We start from the raw sequence: 19,970 nt of genomic DNA on the forward strand, positions 1-19,970 counted from the left end.
GAATGAGCACCATATGTTAGCAACATAAAAATAAATTAAAGGGTGTGTTCTACAAAATGTAAACAATGACCAGTGAAGAGAAGAGGCAGCATATGGGGAAGATCAAGATTAGCACAAAGATATGGAGAGAGAGAGCAGTGTTGGGAAGGCAGAACAAGTAACAAGCTTGAATAGTTTCACTCATTCCTGCTTACCCATTTGAAAGAGCTGAGTCAGATTTTGGAGCAGGTGTTCTTAACCCAGGGAATCCTCGAGGGGAATTCATGAGAGATTCAAGGAACATTAAAACCACCAAATGTGAAGGTAAATACTGAATACATTTGTGCCTTTTTCTAGGGAGATGAACACAATTTTAATTAGGTATTTTTCAAAGATTAAGATTTATTGAATTTAAATTGCACAATCTATTATAGTGTGATATCAGGCTCAAGGGAAGCATAACGATTATGGCAATAGCATGTGAAGAGACCCAACACCCAGGGTCAGCTGCACTGCCGGAAGGGGTGAGGTTATACACCTCATCTTACCAGATGATATCTCAGCTGTCTTTCAAGGCCCAAACCAAACAGCACTATCTCTTCATAAACTCCCTGTACAAGTTCACAGTAACTGGAAGAAAAGCACATACATGCAAATAATAATAATAACATAACAACAAAAATAACATGCCAATATACAGGGAACCCCCAAAACATGTAGTTTATTTATTAAAATTGTGTATTTATTTCTACATGTTTAAACTTTTGTCACCTTCAAAGTTCTCTCCACTTAACGCAATACACCTATTGAGACGTTTTTTCCACTGCTCAAAACAAGTTTTGAACTCATCAATTTTGATGCCATGTAGCACTTCTGTCATTTTTGTTTCACTTCTTTCACATCAGAAAAGTGTTTCCCTTTGAGAATTTTTTTCATCCAGGAAAGCAAACAAAAAAAATTACTTGGGGTGAGATGGGTAAATAGGGAGGTGGGGCATGGCAATCATGTCGTTTAGTCGAAAAACTATTGAGCATTCCGCACAGTGTGGGCAGGTATGCTGATAAATTACCCATCATGAAATGGACAAATGCATTAAAAGAGTCTTCCAAAAAATTTGCCGAAGCTGAATCAAGCCTCTCACAACAATGCCAGCTGGTACACTGATACAGGTGGATTCCTAGAACACTCCTGTAGTGGAGAAAGTTTGTACCACAAGGGGCAAGCCCTCTGGAAGACAATTCTGGGGGTTTTTTAGCCCCCTTCATGTATATACAGGGTACAGCAGAAGCAAGGCCTGCCTGAGTGCAGTTAGTAGGGTAATCATATGGGTGTAATAAGTTACAGTTTTACTTTGAACATTTCACCTTAAATGTCATATGGTATGCTTGAGTATGATGTTGTCACATTATAGAATTAGGGTACATGCTTATGATTTTGTAATAAAAGATTTTGTAGTAAAAATGAAGTTTACCAAAAGAGTAGGTTACTGAAGAAATTGGAACACTTGTGTACTGTTAGTGGAAATGTAAAAAGGTGTTGCCATTATGGAAAAATATATATTGACTCCTCAAAAAAATAAAAAATAGTGTTGTAATAAGATCTAGCAATTCTACTTCTGGATATATGCCCAGAAGAATTAAAAGCAGAGTTTCTAAGAGAGTTTTGTACAACCATGTTCACTGAAACATTATTCACAATAGCCAAAATGTGGCTATTATCTATATGGTTGAATAATATTCAGCCTTAAAAAGGAAGGAAATGCTGGCATATGCTATAACATGGATGAACTTTGAGGATATTATACTAAGTAAAATAAACTAGTCACGAAGATGAATACTGTACGGTTCCACTTATACAAGGTACCCAGAGTAGTTAAACATAGGGTTAGAAGATGAACAGTAGAATGCTGGTTGCTACCAGCTGGGAGATGTGGTAATTCGGAGCTGTTCAATGGGTATAGAGTTTCGATTTTGTAAGATGAAAAGAGTTTTGGAAATTGGTTGCACAGTAATTCAAATACACTGAGTACTGTAAACTGTATACTTTTAAATGGTCAAGATGGCAATTTTTATGATATGTAAATATTACCACAATTAAATTTTTAAACGAATCAAGAATATCATTACTTCTATATCTATTGACCTGAAGGGATGTTCATAATATATTACTAAGTGATATAAGCAGGTAACAAAATAATGTGCCTCACAATTCTACTTTTTGAAAATAAACATAACAATATTTTTAAATGTGGTTGTACAAATTCATATAATAACAAAGGAAAGTATGTACACATCAAGTTATTAGATTATTCCAAGCAGGCAGTGATACTTGATTAACTTTCTCTTGTATGTCTGTTTTGTATGTCTGGTTTTGTTTTTTACTTCTACAATAAACAGTTACTTCAATAATTAGAAAAATAGTAAAAAAGTGACAAAGTGTGATAAGAACTCAGGAAACTGTGGACACCAAAGTCAGTGTGAGATGAAGAGAGGAGGAAGTCTCTGGGCCCAGGTGGCCTTTCTGAAAGGTCTCACAGCCAAGATCATATACGGCGAGGTCATGAATGCGCAGTGGCTGAAGGGTGACGGTCCAAACCCAGAATAAACTAAAGGACATGCTTAACAAAGACGACACCTGTTGTTGTTAAAATAACTCATATGTGTCAGTTGTTCCCTCTCAATCTCATGAAGTTTGTGAGTAATATTACATTGGTATGCAACTATAACTAACATATTAATAATGTAGAATAGGATTAATAATTTTAAGGATATAACCCCTTAACTGTGCCTTTACAGGTAACAATATATCATGAACACTCATTCAGGACAGCAGATAAAAATATAACTGGTATTTTTAAGAATTCATAAATGTTTTTAAATCTTATTTATATATAAAAGAAATAAAATTAAGTGAACCAAGCATTTAATTCAATAAGTTAAAAAGGAGCAAAATTAAGGAAAACAAAAGAGAAAACTTTATAACATTAAACATTTATGAAATTGATAAATAAATCTGAAATGTTGGGGATTTAACCAGCATAAAGAAGGACTTCACAAAATTCTATCTAAAAGCATTTAAAATTCAAGTGATAAAAGATTTTGTAGAATATCACAAATTTCTGAAATTGATTCCATAGGAGAGAGGAAACTAAAATAAATCAATTGCCATGCAAGAAACTGAGAAACATAACTAAGTGAAAAAGTAAGTGCCCAGAAACACAAAGATTATTAAAAATGAGAAGATTCATGTGGAGAGATGTGAGTAACCAAGGATCCCTATTTCTAGCATTTGACATTTGTTTAGTTGTGAGGTAGCCATTGACACAGAAAAAGGCATTTGTAAGCCTAAGGATGTGTTTAGATGGAATGGCAACAGAGGAAAGTTGTTCTCCCCCTTCCACTAACCATCTAAACCAATCCTACTAGGCTGGCTCAGTACAGTTCTTGAGTAGCTTCCTGTCCCACTCTGCGAGAAAAGTCCTAGGAAGCCCCCTACTGGTGGAGGTGTACTAAGTACCATGTGACCCTATTACAGATTGAACTCTGGATGAACATCTGACTGAAGGACAGCTAACATTATATAATCCAATTGATGGTCTACAAATGTTTACTGGTTAATCATTGACACTTTGGGAATTTTACCAGTAGCAAAAGAAAAAGCAGTTGTTTAACGAGTCACAGAAGCAGCAGCAGATCCATGCAACCCAGTCATGTTAACGGCTGAATAGTATTAATGGCACAGAAAGGTAGGGAGCCCCAAGTCCAGCTGCTGGGAGGCGAGATGAATATTACCTGAAGTGGCTCTGGATCTTTATATCTTTTCAGTAATTATTTCCCAAAACCTCAGATTCACTAGGATTCCTGTTTCTCTGATGAGGCCCAGTGGATTGGGTTTTCTTAGTTTCCTACCCACCTAATAGCTGGAATAGGTGGAATTTCCACATTTGTCATTTCCACCTCCATCCAGGGGTGTCCAACCTGCAGCTTGTGGGCCACATGCAGCCTGGAATGGCTATGAATTTACAATTTACATAAAATTGTAAGTGTACTTAAAACATTATGAGATTTTTTTGTGATTGAGCACCCAATGTGTTTAATGTGTGGCCCAGACACACCAAAAGTTTGGACACCCCTGACTGACAGTAAATCTCGCCCTGCTTCCTCCCACCATGCACACAGTTGATAAAGTTTCTGTTCTGGCCTCTAGTATAAGAAACAAACCATCCTCAGAAAACATTTTGAATCCTGTGCTGGTTGGTGGCTTGATTTACCACTTTGGAAAGATTAAAGGAATTGGTCTTTTTCTAATGCAGAAAAGGCTTTGGAGAAATTTATTAATTGAACTCAAGAGTATAATGGATTCTTACGCAGGTGGTACTGGCCAACTGTTCTCCATCTCGCCTAAGAGCAGAACAAAGGGAAATGGTGTTAAATTGCAAAATTAGGCATTTTGTCCATTAAATAAATCATCTAGTCGTCACTCTCTCATCTTCTACTCTCTGTCCAAATTGCTAACCTTTTCAGCTAAGTGTTCATTACTAGGCATTTCATTTTCAATTCCACTTATTCCTAAATAGTAGGATCTAGGCAGCCCTGTCCTTTGATTTATGGATATAAAGTGTTCTGCTCAAGTCCTCAAAACAACTTATATGAAGACTCATTGCTTGTCAGAAGCACTACGCTGAGCAGTAGAATGAGGGCAAATGCTGACACACTTTTCACTTCTGATCAGTGAGCCCCTGATGCCAAAGAACACTGAGGCACACAATTATCAGCATCATTTTGTCTCTGTCCCTCCCAGGAGCATCGTCACAGGACACTTGGCTATTGATTCTAGGGCAGCCCTGGCAGTTAGAAATTTTAGTATTACAGGAGGGTTTTAATTCTATGAAGGGAAGCTAATGAAAGTATGCATTTGAGGCTAGCCTTGAAGCTAAGAAACAAAGGGAGGAGACACCAAGGGAATCTGTCTGTGGATAGTAGGTTGTGCTTAGCAGGAGTGGGGCAAAAAAAACAATAGTCAAGACTTGTTAGTGACATCAAGTTGAGACGTGCTGAACATTTGAATATTTACTTCCCCAATATCTGTCCCTCTAGATACCAACAAAGCAGCTTTCTTTATGACATTGAGGAAATTGTCTGCCAATGTGCCCAGAGCAATCAAACAAGAAAGATCACGGTGTGTTCCACCAAGAAGCACCTAACAGCAAAATTAGTTTTAAAAGTGCACACTAGTATTTTAAAATGTGTTTATGTAGAAAGAAAAGTGCATAAAATATTTTGGAGAGCTGACCCAGTCTACAATGGCGTCCAAGGCCTCAAGTTAGGGTACAAGTGCCACCCTCCCACAATGCTCTGATTTTCCCCATCTGATTGTCCTCTAGGATAAAAACTGTGCTCGGTGAAGAGACATCAGCTGGCCAGGAGCCCTGATGCCAGATATTCGCCTACCCATGACTCAGAGCAGCAGAATATATTTGTGGCTTTTACAAGGCACACAATGTCAGCATCACAGTAACACCCAATTCATTTGGCTTTGATTTTGCCATCTTTCCAGACTGTGAAGAGCAAAACAGTCATATAGATTTATGGCTGTGCCATGGCTCTTGAGGGTAAATGAGTGCATTCCCTGAAAGAGGAATAACACACAAAGAAGATAACAGTGTTTATGTGAGGAGGCAGCTTTCCTCATAGGACTTAAATTTTATCATGACTACATGAATTGGGGCTTAGTAATTTGACACAAAGTTTTGAGGGTGAGAGCACCAGGTTGAAAAGAGGACCAGAAAAAGGACTTAAACTCATCTTTCTCACACTATTTATAATTATTTTACTGACAATTAAATAAGAAAGTAATTTAAAATTTGTTTTTATTATTTAAATTTTGATAACTATCCCTTCAAGACACATAACATACACACAATACATCTAATTTTATATGTGCATACATGTAATATATACATATCACATATGCATGCATATATGAAATCATTATTAGTATATTGCTTTAACTTTTTAAATCGATATTTTACCCTACTCTCTACAACAGATCTATATATATGAACAAGATCTATAGTACAAGGTAGCATAAAGTATTAACTTAGAAAGTCAAAATAAAGCAATAAATAAGATTGCACAAAACACAGGTAGATACCTATCTCATTTTTTGTATCATAACTCCCACTCATTGCCTGCTGTAGTAAATGCCAGTGGAAGCATCAGAAGATATGAAAGAGCATCTTGGACTCCCCAGTCTGAAATTCAGGTGGCAGAAAAACTGGACCCACATCCAACACTTGAAATATACTCAGGCCAGGAGCTGAATAGAGCAACATGCTGCATACCCTGTCTTACTCTGAAACTGCTTTGGAAACTTAGCAAACATTTCTTGTCCAACTTTCCTATAGTTTTAAATCACAGATAACTGTTTCAGGACTTATATAAGAAATGCCCATGTTTCTGTGACATTGGCTTTGAGAGCTCATAAATTATTCCTCAGAGCTTTTAAGGGCGACAGGTTGTAAATTTGCTTACTTTGTCCTACACTCCCCTCCAGCCTCATAGCAACTTTCTCAGTCTGGCAAATTGTCTTTCTCCAGCCATTAGAGTTGTCAGGCAGGCCAAGGGGGTTGAGGAGGACTGGAAGCCTAATTATCCCAGTGGCCGAACTTCTAAAATCCTGGAGTTCAATAAGAATGGATATAAATCAAGAAATTCTATTTGTTTATGTAGAAAATGCCATTGTACCATCCAGAAGTATGTTTAATGGGATAGTTAAATATCTTTGGAAAAAATGAGCTTGATTACTGCAATAGTGGACATGGCTAAGAGCTCGTCTTTTTGTGGTTTTAGATATGTAAAATGCACTTTCTGTACATAGGAACAGAAATCTGCTGACAGATAAACTCTTATGAAAGGAAGGTTCTATCAAATAGTTAAGTCTCTTTGAGGATACTGAGTGATCCATATGATAACTATTACAATTATAAACATTTGTCAAGATGGTTGAAAACTCTTATCATAAAAAGCTTGATTGTAGCAGTGGGCTCTGCCACAGAGATTGTGTATAAGGGCCTACTTCATACATGCATGAAAAGGAAGAATGGATCTTGTGCTAAATGCAAAAGTCTAGAAAAACTTTATTTGTGATTTAAGCACTCTGAGGAAGGACCCGGCTTAGACTCAGGCTTTGAGGCCCAGGCAGACTCCTCATTATTAAAGGCTCACAGGATTAATAATACATCTATGGTGCTGGAAAAAAAATGGTAACAGAATCTGACATTGTTTCCAACTGCTGACACTATAGATTGGAGGGGTTTGAGAAAAGCTCAACATATCTGGATGTTATTACCATTATAATGTGACACATTAATTACTGCTATTAATTATATTGTAAACAGCTTCACATTTATTTTCACATTTAGTGATTCAGGAAACCAAATGAGTTTCTAAGCCCAGTTTTAAGTTAAATTGTTACAAACACTCATATAAGAAATGCCCAAGCAATTCCCTTATTTATTTGAATTCAACTCCAAATCACAATTTAAAACCCCTTGGAAGCTATGGAAATGGCCATATAGCAGTTGTGTTGGAAGTGGATTTTTAAAATGGCCAAATGATTTGACCTTCCAAATGCTTCCTTGAGCTTAAAAAAAAGAGTAGCAAAACAATAGAATCATACAGATTTAATGAAGTGCTTATATTTTTAAAAAAAACAATATCATTTGATAGTACACATTATCTGTGGAGAGAACTGATGATTTTAACAGGCAAACATACAGTTTCAGAAGCTATGAAAGGATGGTTCTTTTACTAAAAAACATTGGAGGTTTCTCAGAGATCTATAATTTTAACTTTCAGAGGCTGAAGGAAGTAGATAATTGAAAGAACATTGATGTCACTTCAGCACACATCCAAGTTCACTTAATGGGAGGTTATGGCAGCTCTCCATATCTGTTTCTTACTCAGAGACAAATCATTATCCTGCCATCCATTCCTGAGTTACTATATTTTCAAAATTTCTCAATGATGAAATATGATGGAAGATGCTTCATGTGATTTTGTCTTGAAAAAGTAAGTAGTTACTGAAGAAACAAATGGGAGATTTTTACAGTTGGCTCTAAAAAAAAATTCAGGCTTGAAGGCTCTGGAAGGATGGGTACAAGTTCTCCCCTCTTCCTGAAGAACACTTTCATTTAAAATATCATCCGAACCATCTCTCCAGCAATACCTTTTTATTGCCTTATATTCTCTTATTACCTTGGTACATTGCACTATATTCGTACTGTTGTTGTTAGTCTTAGTTTCCTTATTTATGTGACTAACTTATCTCCAAGTTCATTGAATCCTGAAATTTTCCACTTTGAAAATCATACAAGTGCACCCCACACTGGTGTAAGTGGAGGGGTTTGTTTGGGCTGCCCTGAGAACTGGGGATCTCCTGCTCCCCTTACTTGTGGACCACCCACGTAGCACAAGTGAAAGTTCTGTAGTAGAATGTGGGCTCATTGAAAGCAGGTGATCATCTCCACATCCACAACTCCTGACACAGTGTCTTCAATAAATATATGCACAGAAAACAAACAATTTCTTACTTTGGATTACAAAGCCTTTCACAGCCCTTATTCTAAACCAAGGTCTGCATTATCTCCAGCTACTTGTCCCACTTATATCTTACCTTGGAATTTTCATAAGTATCCAAATATAGGGGGTTTATGTCCTCATCTTACAGTTACTAACTTGGTACATGGTGAACATTCAACACAATTTCTGAGTAAGGTGTCTTCAACAGAGCAATGCCAGAATGCTGCTCTCACAGAAACAACTTCACAATCCTCCTACATGCACTATCAATGACCCAACAGTTAGCCCAGATTCCTCTCTCTCCTGCCCCACATCCAGTCAAGTGCTAAAGTGGATTTCCCCAATCCATCCATTTCTGTCCATTTCTGGGGTCACCAAACCACACCGGGCTCTCATCATCTCTCACTTAGACAACTTCCATACCCTCTTAATCCATCTCAAAGCATTCACCTGTTTCTCTTCACACATCAGCCTAAATGAGACTTCAAAAACAAATATGATAGCCTAACCTAAAATCTGCCAATCTCTGATCAGTGTTCTTAGAATTCAGAAATAAATTATTTTAGTATTTCTTTTTAGAAAAAAATTTATTGAATTTATTGTGGTAACATTGGTTAATAGACTTATAAAGTTTTCAAGTGTGCATTCTATAATACATGATCAGTGTGATGCATCATGTGTTCATTATCCAAAGTCAAGTTTTTGTCCATCATCACCGATCTCTACTTTACCCTCTCCTACCTCACCTACCTTCCTTTCCCCCTGGTAATCACCTTACTCTTATTAGTGTCTTTGAAGGTTTTTATTGCTGTTTTTGTTGCTGTTTTTGCTTAAGCTCTTCACCTTTTTCGCCCAGTCCCCAAACTCCCTCCCCTCTGACAGCTCTCATTCTATTCCTTGTATCTATGAATCTGTTTCTGTTTTGTTTGTTTGTTTGTTTGTTTGTTTTGCTCAATAGACTTCACATATAAGTGAAATCATATGGTATTTGTTGAGAAATAAATTCTTAACCTCTTCCACGTTGGTCCTGTGCGATCTGCTGCCATACTGTTTTCTATTACTTCCCTAAATGCAAGGAGTTCACCTTCACTTCGGGACATTGGCAAATGCTCTTTGTTTAAATACAGATAAAGGGTCAAAATCTCAACAGGAATTTAACAAACACTTACTGGGTTTCTGACTAATGTTTTGCTCTGCCCTGGGCTCTGGAAGTCCAAGGATAAACAAAACAGATATTGTGCCTGTTTTCATGTAGGCTATACTGCAAGATTTCATTTGGCTACAAGTAACTAAACACATTACTCTAGTTTAAATATGTAGCAAATATTTTCCTCAAGTACAAGGAGTACAGGGGAGGTGAGCTTTGGATTAATACAGAACATCAGCTAAACAACGTCATCAGTGACTAAGGCTCTTGCCGTGTTTTTACTGCTCCTTAATGCAGAAGCTTGGTGTCTTGATTCCTATCATTCTTGGCCACAAGGTAACTATCTTTAAGACTCTAAGGCAGGGTCAAGGGGAATAAAAAGGAGTCATATTTCTTACAAGGAAAGTAAAATCTCTGCAAGAAATATTCACTTTCCTTTTATAACTCATTTGCCCGATTACTGCCACATTACATTTCTGTGCTATAGCGGAGGCTGGGATATTGAATTTCATTAGCTGGGCAATTGGCACACTGAGTAAAATCAAGTTTCTGTTATTAAAAAAAGGGAAGGATAGATACAGAGTCTCCTACCTGAAATGCACAGGCTGGGGGAGGGAGGTAAACACTGTGGTGAGCAGAAGAGTTGTGCACTGAAGATGTCTACATCTTACTTGCCAGCACGTGTAAATATGTTACTTACATGACAAGAGGGAATTAAGGCAGAAGATAGAATTAATGTTGTGAACCAGCTGACTTTAATACAAGATTATGCTGGATTATCTGGGTGGACTGAATGTAATCACAAAGGTCTTTAAATGTGGAAAAGACAAGTAGAGAGACAGCAGTGAGAGAAGGACTTGGCCTGATATGGCTTTGAAAATGGAAGGGGAACAGCCCCAAGCCAAGGAAAGCAGGCAGCTCTAGAGTGGAAAAGTCTAGGAAATGGATTCTCCCCTAGAACTTGCAAAAAAGAAATGCATTGTGCTAACATCTTAATTTTAGCTCAGGAGATTCATGTCCGATGAACTTCTGATCTACAGAACTAATAGTTCTTGAATTGTCTTAAGCCACTATGTGATAATTTGTCAAAGCTGCAAGAGAAAACTACTACAGATACCAAACAAAATAATCACTTCAATGATGGCTTAACTACGACTCCCATGACTGCTATAAGCAGAGTGCTGTAAACTATGTTAACTGGAGTACACAATGTATACTGGGAATAAACGTCAAATTCCTACACTTAAAGCTTAAGAACCTTCAAAATGTGGACTTCCCATTCCTCTCCTTTCCAACCTCTCCTTGAATTCTCACTGTCTTCCATTGTATCCAACCACCATTTTCTAAGTTAAACCCTTAATATTCACAATACCACCCAACACAAGCTAAGATCTTAATGAATTAACTCATTAATTATCAGTAAGTGAACTTATTAATTAACTATTAATGACTTAGCTTAGTAATGGACATCTAAATAGTTAATACTTATATATGTGAGTCTGAAACATAAGATACAGATTAGTAACTTGTAAGTGTTCAGGCATTAGTTATTCTGATAGAATTAAGAAAGACTTGAGAGATTAGAGAAAACAGAAAAAGAGGAGGGTCAAAAACTGAATCTTGGGAAGTATCAACATTCAAAACTTCACACAGGTCAGAATGGCCATCATAAACAAAAAATAAACAAGTGCTGGCAAGGTTGTGGAGAAAACGGAACCCTAGTACACTGTTTGCAAGAATGCAGATTAGTGCAGATACTATGGAAAACAGTATGGAATTTCCTCAAAAAATTAAAAATGAAACTGCTTTTTGACCCAGAAATTTCACTGCTGGAATTATACCCTAAGAATCTTGAAACACCAATTCAAAAGAACCTATGCACCCCAATGTTCATAGCAGCACTATTTACAAAAGCCAAGTGTTGAAAACAGCCTAAATGCCCATCAGTAAATGAGTGGATCAAAAAACTGTAATACATTTTCACAATGGAATACTACACAGCAGAAAGAAAGAACTCCTACCCCTTGTGCCAGCATGGATGTATCTGGAGAGTATTATGCTAAATGAAATAAGCCAGGCAGTGAAAAACAAATATCATATGACCTCACCTATAAATAGAACCTAATCAGCAAAATGAACAAATGAGCAAAATAAACCAGAGACATGGAAACAAAGAACAAACTCACAATAACCAGACGGGAAAGAGGAAGGGGGTTATGGGGGAAAGAAAAGGAAGGATCAAGTCAAGGTACATGAATAAAAGACCCAATAACAAAGAAAATAGAGGAACCAGGAAGATTGAATGTGGGAGGTGGGAGTGGGCAGGACAGGGGAGAGTAATGGGGAGGGAAATGGGGACAATTGTAATTGAACAATAAAAAATAAATAAATATCACACACACACACACACACACACACACACACACTGTATTTTTTGGACCATAAGATGAACCTAGGTTTTAGAGAAGGAAAATAGGGAAAAAATTGGAAGGAAAAAAATATGGTAAAACATTTAATAACATAATATTTCACCAATGTAAATGTAAACAGAACTCAACAGCAGCATTAACAACCATTATTCATCCCAAATTTGTGGTGGGGAACATGCGTTTTATAGTCCAAAAAATATGGTAACATGAAAAAAACTAGGCAGAGGTGGTTCTACATGTAGTGTTATCATAAAAAGATGGGTATTTCATTAAAAATCAAGATTTAAGAAGTGTAGATGATGTTATTGGACTACTGGGGAACACAACACACACAAAGAGCCTGGGAAGAAATTGATCACAATATTAAGAGGCTGTGCTTGGATAATGTGTACATTAGTCACACTATATCGTGGCAAGAAAAAATATTATTTTGTTCTTTCTGTATTTCAATTTTATGGACTAAAATGTAGTCATATTTTTAAAGATAACAATAATGTTTCAGATTTACTTTTAAGTGATTTAAAGAGTTTCTTCTTGTAATGTCCAAAGAAAAGATCTCCCCTCTTTTTATCTTGAGAGAGAGCCCTTTTCACCTGACCCGTGACAATGGCTTCTCCCCTGCTCCTTGCCCACAGCAATCCTCTCTGTTTTACACTCGCACATTCAGGTACAAATCCCCTTTAGTACCTGGACTCAAGTCAGCACTCCTATTTCAGAAGGCATTGAAAACTGGCATTCACAAATCTAATGTTCTTCCTAATCCACTCAGTAAAAGTCAATTTAGGTCAGGCCTTGACAAGCCGCCCAAGGGCATTTACATTTAAAAACTGGGTTGAAGAACTGCATTTGCATATCGCCAGCCAGTCCCCTACTGCTGGAGAGGTTTGCCTGCTGTTTACATTGGCAGCACCAATGCTGGCCATCAACCCCTAGCCGTGAGGCACTCCAGGGACCAGCCAACCAATTTAAGGGTGAAAGAAAGAGAAAACAACCAAACCTATTCAGCTGTGAATTCAGAGGATCAGTATAAACTAAAATAAGTGTGGACACATTGTAAAGGCCATAGATTCATAGACAATAACCTTAACAAAATGGTCATATGAAAGTCCCATGCACAAGATGTCATGATGATTAAAATGAATGTGAAAGTCATTTTTAACTAAAGATTGTGCCTTGGATGCAGTAAATAAAAAATTATTTTTACCTTTCTCTACCATTTTCTGTCTTACTTTCATATGGTAAGGATTAATTGTAATTTCCTTGTTATGTTGTAGGCCTTCAGAATCTCTTACCCCATTATGACATCTATAACACACAACATTGTGTGACATGAGATGGATGTGTCCTGAATAAATTAAACTTGATTGAAGTGTTTATTCCATTTTATGTAGAAGTGTGCTTGAGTTTCATTTTAGAATGTGCTGTGTTTTTAACTAACTAGTATAAAGTTGTCTGAAATAATCTGGGAGAGAAAGCCAAGTCTGAAGTTTTTGTTATATATTCAAAGAGTTGAGATTAATTGAGGTTTGTGGAAACCATGAACTTAAAATATCTGAGGCTAGATATGTTTCTGGGATTAAACACTATGGTGTAAATAACTAACAATACTAATGCTCTATTAGGTGACAGTTATGCTATGGTTGGATAAGAAGAGTAGGACCTTCCTCTACCTATAACTTCGTTGTGTAAAACCTCTGATCTCTGTGGGGTCCCCTGACTCTCCAGTGTCGTGATGGTAAGATTCTGCCCTATTCTCCCCTCCCAGCACCACCCACACCGCTTTATTAGCTTGATACTTTGTTTTTCACTGACATATAAAGTCTTGCTGTTGTTCTCAGTCAAAGCAGTAACTTTCAAAAATGAATCACCAACTGTGTCGTGCTTCTTTGTCATTTGTTATGAGTCATAGTGTGTTCCCTCAAAATCTGTATATTGAAGCCATACACCCAGTATCTCAAATATGACTTTATTTGGAAATAGAGTCATTGCAGATGCAATTAAGATGGGTATTAAGGTGGACCTTAACCAATATGACTTATTCTTATAAAAAGAGGAAATTTGAACAGAGACAGACATGACTAGAGAGGAAAAGATGTAAAACTACATGTAAAGAATCTGACAGAAATCCTTTCCTCACACTGTTACAGAACAGACACACAGGGGCCTGGACTCCAAAGGATGGTATACTAACACCTTCCAGACCACCTACTGGGCTCACCTGTCCCCTGCCAATCAGAAAGACATCTCTTAATACCAGAGGTTTGTGAAAAGAAAAATAAATGTTTATTTAAGGCTATACAGACTTAAAGTAGTGACCTAACATCTTCATTAAAATATCGAAGTCCTTTAGGATACCCACAGATGCACACCGCACTCCCTTCTCTCCCTGCCCTAATTCAGGGTACCGTAACTCAGGAAAAGAGCAAAAGTCCAGGATCCAGCCTCCTGCCACTATCTGCTGTGTCGCTGTCCAGGAAGGATCTGTAATTAATTCAAAGCCACGTGGCACCTTCTCACAGTCTACTGGAAAGAGTTCTTTGTACCCATTTTTCCAGGCAAAGTCTCTCCTGCTTCCCAGGCCAAAGGGAGCATCCCAAATCTGTGCGGGTCTCTTCTACCAGAGGTGCAGGGGTCTGCACTCTGGCTAAGCCTCACGGTTATCCCTTCTTCCACCAGAGCTAAGAGGGGGTCCTCTCTCTGCCAAAAGCACGTGGCTCTCTCTCCTTCACATGGCTGCTGTGTATGGGTTTAAATCTCTGTGCCAATCTTTTTCTGTACCCCCATTTCCAATTCCTCCCACAATCAGTTACACCTGCCAGCATTCCTATATTATTTCAAGTTTACTGGGCTGCCATCATGAGTCTGAGTAGGTATGGTCTCATGTCCTGGAGCTAATCTTCTCCAAGCTCCCATGCAGGCACTGTAACTTGGGGGACCTTCCCCCCAGTTCCATCTTGGGGGGAGAAATGACTTCCATTCCCCTGGCTCCAAGCCTGGCTACAGCTATTTGACATATCCAAGTGACCCGCCAAAGGGTATAGGTATGTTAGATGACCAGGCCATGGATTAGCTGCAAGGTTGTGATTGCGCAAAACAGACCTGCATGTTCCTGCTCCATGTGTCCCTTCCCCCAACTTACAGCTGTGGGGGAAGGTGTGAGGACATCTTACATGTCTCTCCAATATTTCCTATACACCTGAGTTCTGGACCCATTCCAAATCCCTTTTTGGGGCCCCCCTCTTAGCTGTACCCTGTATCAACACCACCTTGGAAGGAGCCCACCCTGCTGAAACCTTGATCATGAATTTCTAGCCTCCATAACTGAGAGAGTAAAATTCTGTTAAGTTATCCAGTTTGTGTGCTTTGTTATGGCTTATAGGGCTTCTTGTGGCAGCCCTAACAAGCTAATGCACCATTTTTAAGCATAATTCAATTTCCTAATTACATTTAGAATTCTAGAACTTCACTCAAGCCACATTACACCAATATTCAAGGCATTTTACCAAATCAAAGGTTTTTAAAAAAATATGCTCCTATAGCAATATCTCTTCCTCTCCTCCATTCTTCTCCCTGATTCCTCAAGTCTTATCTGAAATGTGAACGTCTGAACATTTTTCACATCCTTTTTTTTGAGACAGCATCCATAACTGATCGCTTTAACATGAGTGTTAATCACTTACTGAGTCTCAGCTTCCTCATTTGCAAAATGCATTCAAAATGATCACACAGCAGTATTTTGAGGATTAGACAAAAATAACATATTTGGAAGTATGAAATTTGTAACTGATATTTCTGTGTCATTTGCAACAGCATTTTTGATGATTCACAGAATTGTAGTCATTGTTCTTGTCACCACAAACTCCAGGTGAAAGTCTCAGGAATACAAGATAAAAACTCTCAAATCTTTATCCTATGTCATCACTGATGCTCAAGGATCATCAGCAAATAAATACGGTTGGTATTATTTTGTTCTTATTTGAAAACTTGTACATAATCATGGTAAAGTTCACCTTTGTATCCTGACCTCATACAACCAGGAAAGGTTTCTGTGCAGTTTCTCCTTATCAACTTGACATTTAATTACCCAGAGAAACTTAATGTCATCTTGTGAACTTGAAAATTTTACTGTGCCCTTCATCTTCCTGATCACCTATAAAAGCCTTCAGTGAGGCTGGTCCTGGTAGTAAACCCCTGAAGTAGAACCTCCAAGCCTGAGAGCTGAGAATGGGCTGTAGATGTGCTGAGGACCAGGTGGCTCAGAGGCAACCTTGTCCACGTGCGTCAATGGACAGTGACAACATAATCATTTTCTATTGGTGTTGTGTAAGAAAAGTTAGGAAGTAACACCTTAAAGAGAGCTTTTGTTAAGATCATTTTATTGATAAAAGGACTTGTGTATTGCCTCACCTTTTTTCCCATCAATAAACTGGGTGTCTACTCACGAAACCATATTTTCCTGAACTTCTAGGCAATTTGTTGAGTGGGTATTTGTGTGTGTGTGTTTTCTATTGTCTGCTGTTAGTGGACTTCATCATAGACTATTTTCAGATGTGTTGCACTCATGAGAACTGAGAGTCACAGGAAAGATGAAATTCACTATGCTGTGCAGAATCAATCAAATGAATGAATGAATGAATGAATGAATGAATGAAAAGAAATGAAGGTTGAAGAGCTTATATGAGGTATCACTGTCAGAGCTCAAGATACAAAAACATTTATTTTCATCATGTGAAACTAGATAGCTATGGGACCTGTATACATTCAGAAGCCTGTAAATGTTACCTTTGTTGTACATTTGTAGAATATTTCTTATGCCATTACAAAAGGTCACCTTGATTAATGAGTATTTTCTTTCACCTTGGCCTGGCCAAGGCAAAGCTTTCTAAAAAGATAAAGAGTTCCTGAGTGGATGAGAACTCTTTCCTAAGAAGACCACGAAAGAAAAAAAAATGTTGGATGTGGGAAGAGTGATTTGCTGGGAGGATATAAATTCTGAGAATAAAACTGAAGGGGGAGCAAACACAGGCAAGGCTCGGGCAAATCCCATAGCCTAGACAGAAGAGTAGCTAGCTTATTCAATGGCTTGAAACCTACATTCCCATATGGAGGGGTCACTTACTACATGGTTCAGTAAACAAGGAGAAAAATAAAAGAGTAACAGTGACAGAAAAAGAAAAATATGAAAGAACAAAATGAAAGCAAGAGAGAAAGTAAGAGATGATAAAAGAAAACCCTAAGCAAGTCAATCTAATTTATGTGTTATAGTAACATCTGTTGCTAAGTGAACACAGCTTCTATATATGCCTGTGGCAAAACTCTGTTTGAAATTTTAAAAAAATTCTGTGTATGTGTATATACATACACACACATGTAGGTATGTGTGCACACACAGAGAACACCCTCGGTATTTGGGACAGATATCTATTCTGTGTATAGAGAAAACAAGAATTATTGGAAAGCCAATTATTTATATACATTGCACTGTTATTATGTTTTCCCATTGTGTCATAAGTGAACAATTCAAGCATAAGACCTGCCTGGGGTAAGGTCCAAGGGAAAGGAGACTGAAGAGAAAAGGAAGTGTTGAGTAACTTGTGAAATGATGTCCCTGTCCTATGAGACTGGCCAATGTCCCAAGATGAATTGTTCACTAATTGTCTTTGTGGGACTCTGTGATTTCTTCTCTGCCACCTCCTATTATTCTACTAGTAATGTGAGGGATACCTGAATAATTTTCACTGTTGAAACGAAGAGTCAGTCAGGACTTTGCTGGATTACATGACCTCAGAATTGTTTTGGGTGGTTCTCTTCCAAAGTGACTCGAAGCAGGCTCCCTCCAGTTGGGTGGACTAGGAGGTCCTGTAAGACTCCTTCCACTTGGCATAAGATGTGGAAAGAATTTGTTCTCCTCCCAGTCCACTAAAAGAGAGAACACACAGCTGTCCAGCACTGCTCCCTGTGAAGGAAGTCTCCCTCAGTCACTCCCTACCTGTATGCTTTCTCGACTGGAGGGGAGTGATCAATAATACGACAGAATCAATTTAACCATCTCTTAGCACATCCGGTTAAGTGGTCTAGCACCCTTCTTTGAAACATTTGGGATACTTGACACCTATTGCATTACTCCTGCCAAAATTCAATCAATAACAATTGCATTTATATGTTGCTCAACTTTAAATTGTCATATTTGAGGTTAAATATGGTCTCTATAGGTAATTTCCTGTTTTGATATAATAAATGTCATCGCATCAATTTTCCCCTTTATCTTACTATTTCCATCCAATTTTGTCAGAATGAAACTTGTTAGGCAGATCTTTTTCACCAACGAGAAACTGAGTAACCCAAGAGCCCTGGCTGGTGTGGCTCAGCAGATTGAGTGCCAGCCTGCAAACCAAAGGATCACTGGTTCAATTCCCAGTCAGGGCACAAGTCTGGAATATGCACCAGGTCCCCAGTGGGGTTTGTGTAAGAGGAAATCACACATTGATGTTTCTCTTTTTCCCTTTCTCCCTCCCTTCCTCTCTCTCTAAAAATAAATAAATATAATCTTTATTTTAAAAAGTAACCCAAGAAAAACATATATAATAAATATTTTCTGTTACCTGAAATGGTGGTTCTTCAAACAAATTGAAAAACACTTACCTCACTACATGTCCTCAAAATTACAAGCTTCCAAGGTATCTTTTACTATTAAACATGAGAACAAATTAATACTTATTGACCAACTTGTAAGGATAACTATATGCACTAGAGAGAAACACATTTTTCTATTACTTACAAACGAGATGTGACTTTTCTGAGTGACCGAACCCTGTTTAGAGAAGCCTCATGATAAGTCAGATGTAGGTGCTGTTATTATGATTCCACTTAATTATTACTGTCGCAGCTGATGTCTTGTGACTTTTACCTAAGTTGAATACCTTCAAAAATTGTCTTCACTCCTATGATTTTTCATAACTTTAATTTTACTATTTTTGCTAAAATTGCAGGTATAAACACGTTACCTGTTTTCTCTTCTTTGACTTCTTTTGCAAGTGAATTTTCATGTTTATTTCTGGTCCTCTAATTCCTGTAGAGTCTGTGCTCCATGTGTATGGAGACCTAAGACGCATTTCAGTACAGTTCTCTCTATCCCCCTTTGTGCCTGTCCAGCCTTTACATTATGGAAACACTCAATACATGCACATTAAATTAACTAAGGAAGGCTATGGCTTTTGAATGCTGAATTCCCAATGTTTGCATTATTCTGTTTAGCTGTAATATCACTTTTTGAGTTAATTCAAATCAGTGTATCAAAATAGCTGGAAAAAGCCACCTTTCACTTTCTGGAAGAGTGACATAGATTATGTTTAACTTTAGAAGCAGTTCTTTGATTTATGTTTCTGACTTTTTAATTCCTGGCAAAAATGAGATCCTTTAGATATATTCATCTTAGCCTAATACCAACAAGAGAATTTGCCTAATGCTTCAGCTCAAAGAAAATGGGAGTCTTATGTGGAGAACAGTATGTTCCTCTAATGAGTCCCTTTGTCACTGCAGCATATGCAAAAAGTTGAATTATCATAGCAGAATGCCAAGAAAAGTAAGATTGTATCACAGCTTCCACAAGATAAACTATTTCAAAATATGAAGAAATTTAAAAAGCAAATAATACATTGTTAAGTTCCAAAAGTTTATATCATACTTATAATAATTTGTATGTTCATTTAAAATCAAACTGCAGATTTTTCCAGAATGAATAACCACAACTTAGAAATAGAAAGATTTTTATTAAAAAGACTAATTAAAAATAAGATAATTTGGCCCTGGCTGGTGTAGCTCAGTGGATTGAGC

General features: G+C 37.6%; 1 long non-coding RNA gene across 1 annotated transcript in view; it reads right to left on the minus strand.

The window, feature by feature from the left end:
* Positions 1-485: 485 nt before the first annotated feature.
* LOC128627754 (uncharacterized) overlaps positions 486-19,970 on the minus strand; it is a 176,095-nt gene continuing 156,610 nt past the window's right edge. The window contains exon 3 of the long non-coding RNA XR_008392051.1: positions 486-609. This is a non-coding gene — a long non-coding RNA (uncharacterized LOC128627754). The remainder of the gene's footprint in view (positions 610-19,970) is intronic.

The sequence above is a fragment of the Artibeus jamaicensis genome, unplaced genomic scaffold (assembly GCF_021234435.1).
Source record: "Artibeus jamaicensis isolate MK-2021 breed Jamaican fruit bat unplaced genomic scaffold, CSHL_Jam_final contig_466, whole genome shotgun sequence".
NCBI lineage: Eukaryota > Metazoa > Chordata > Mammalia > Chiroptera > Phyllostomidae > Artibeus > Artibeus jamaicensis.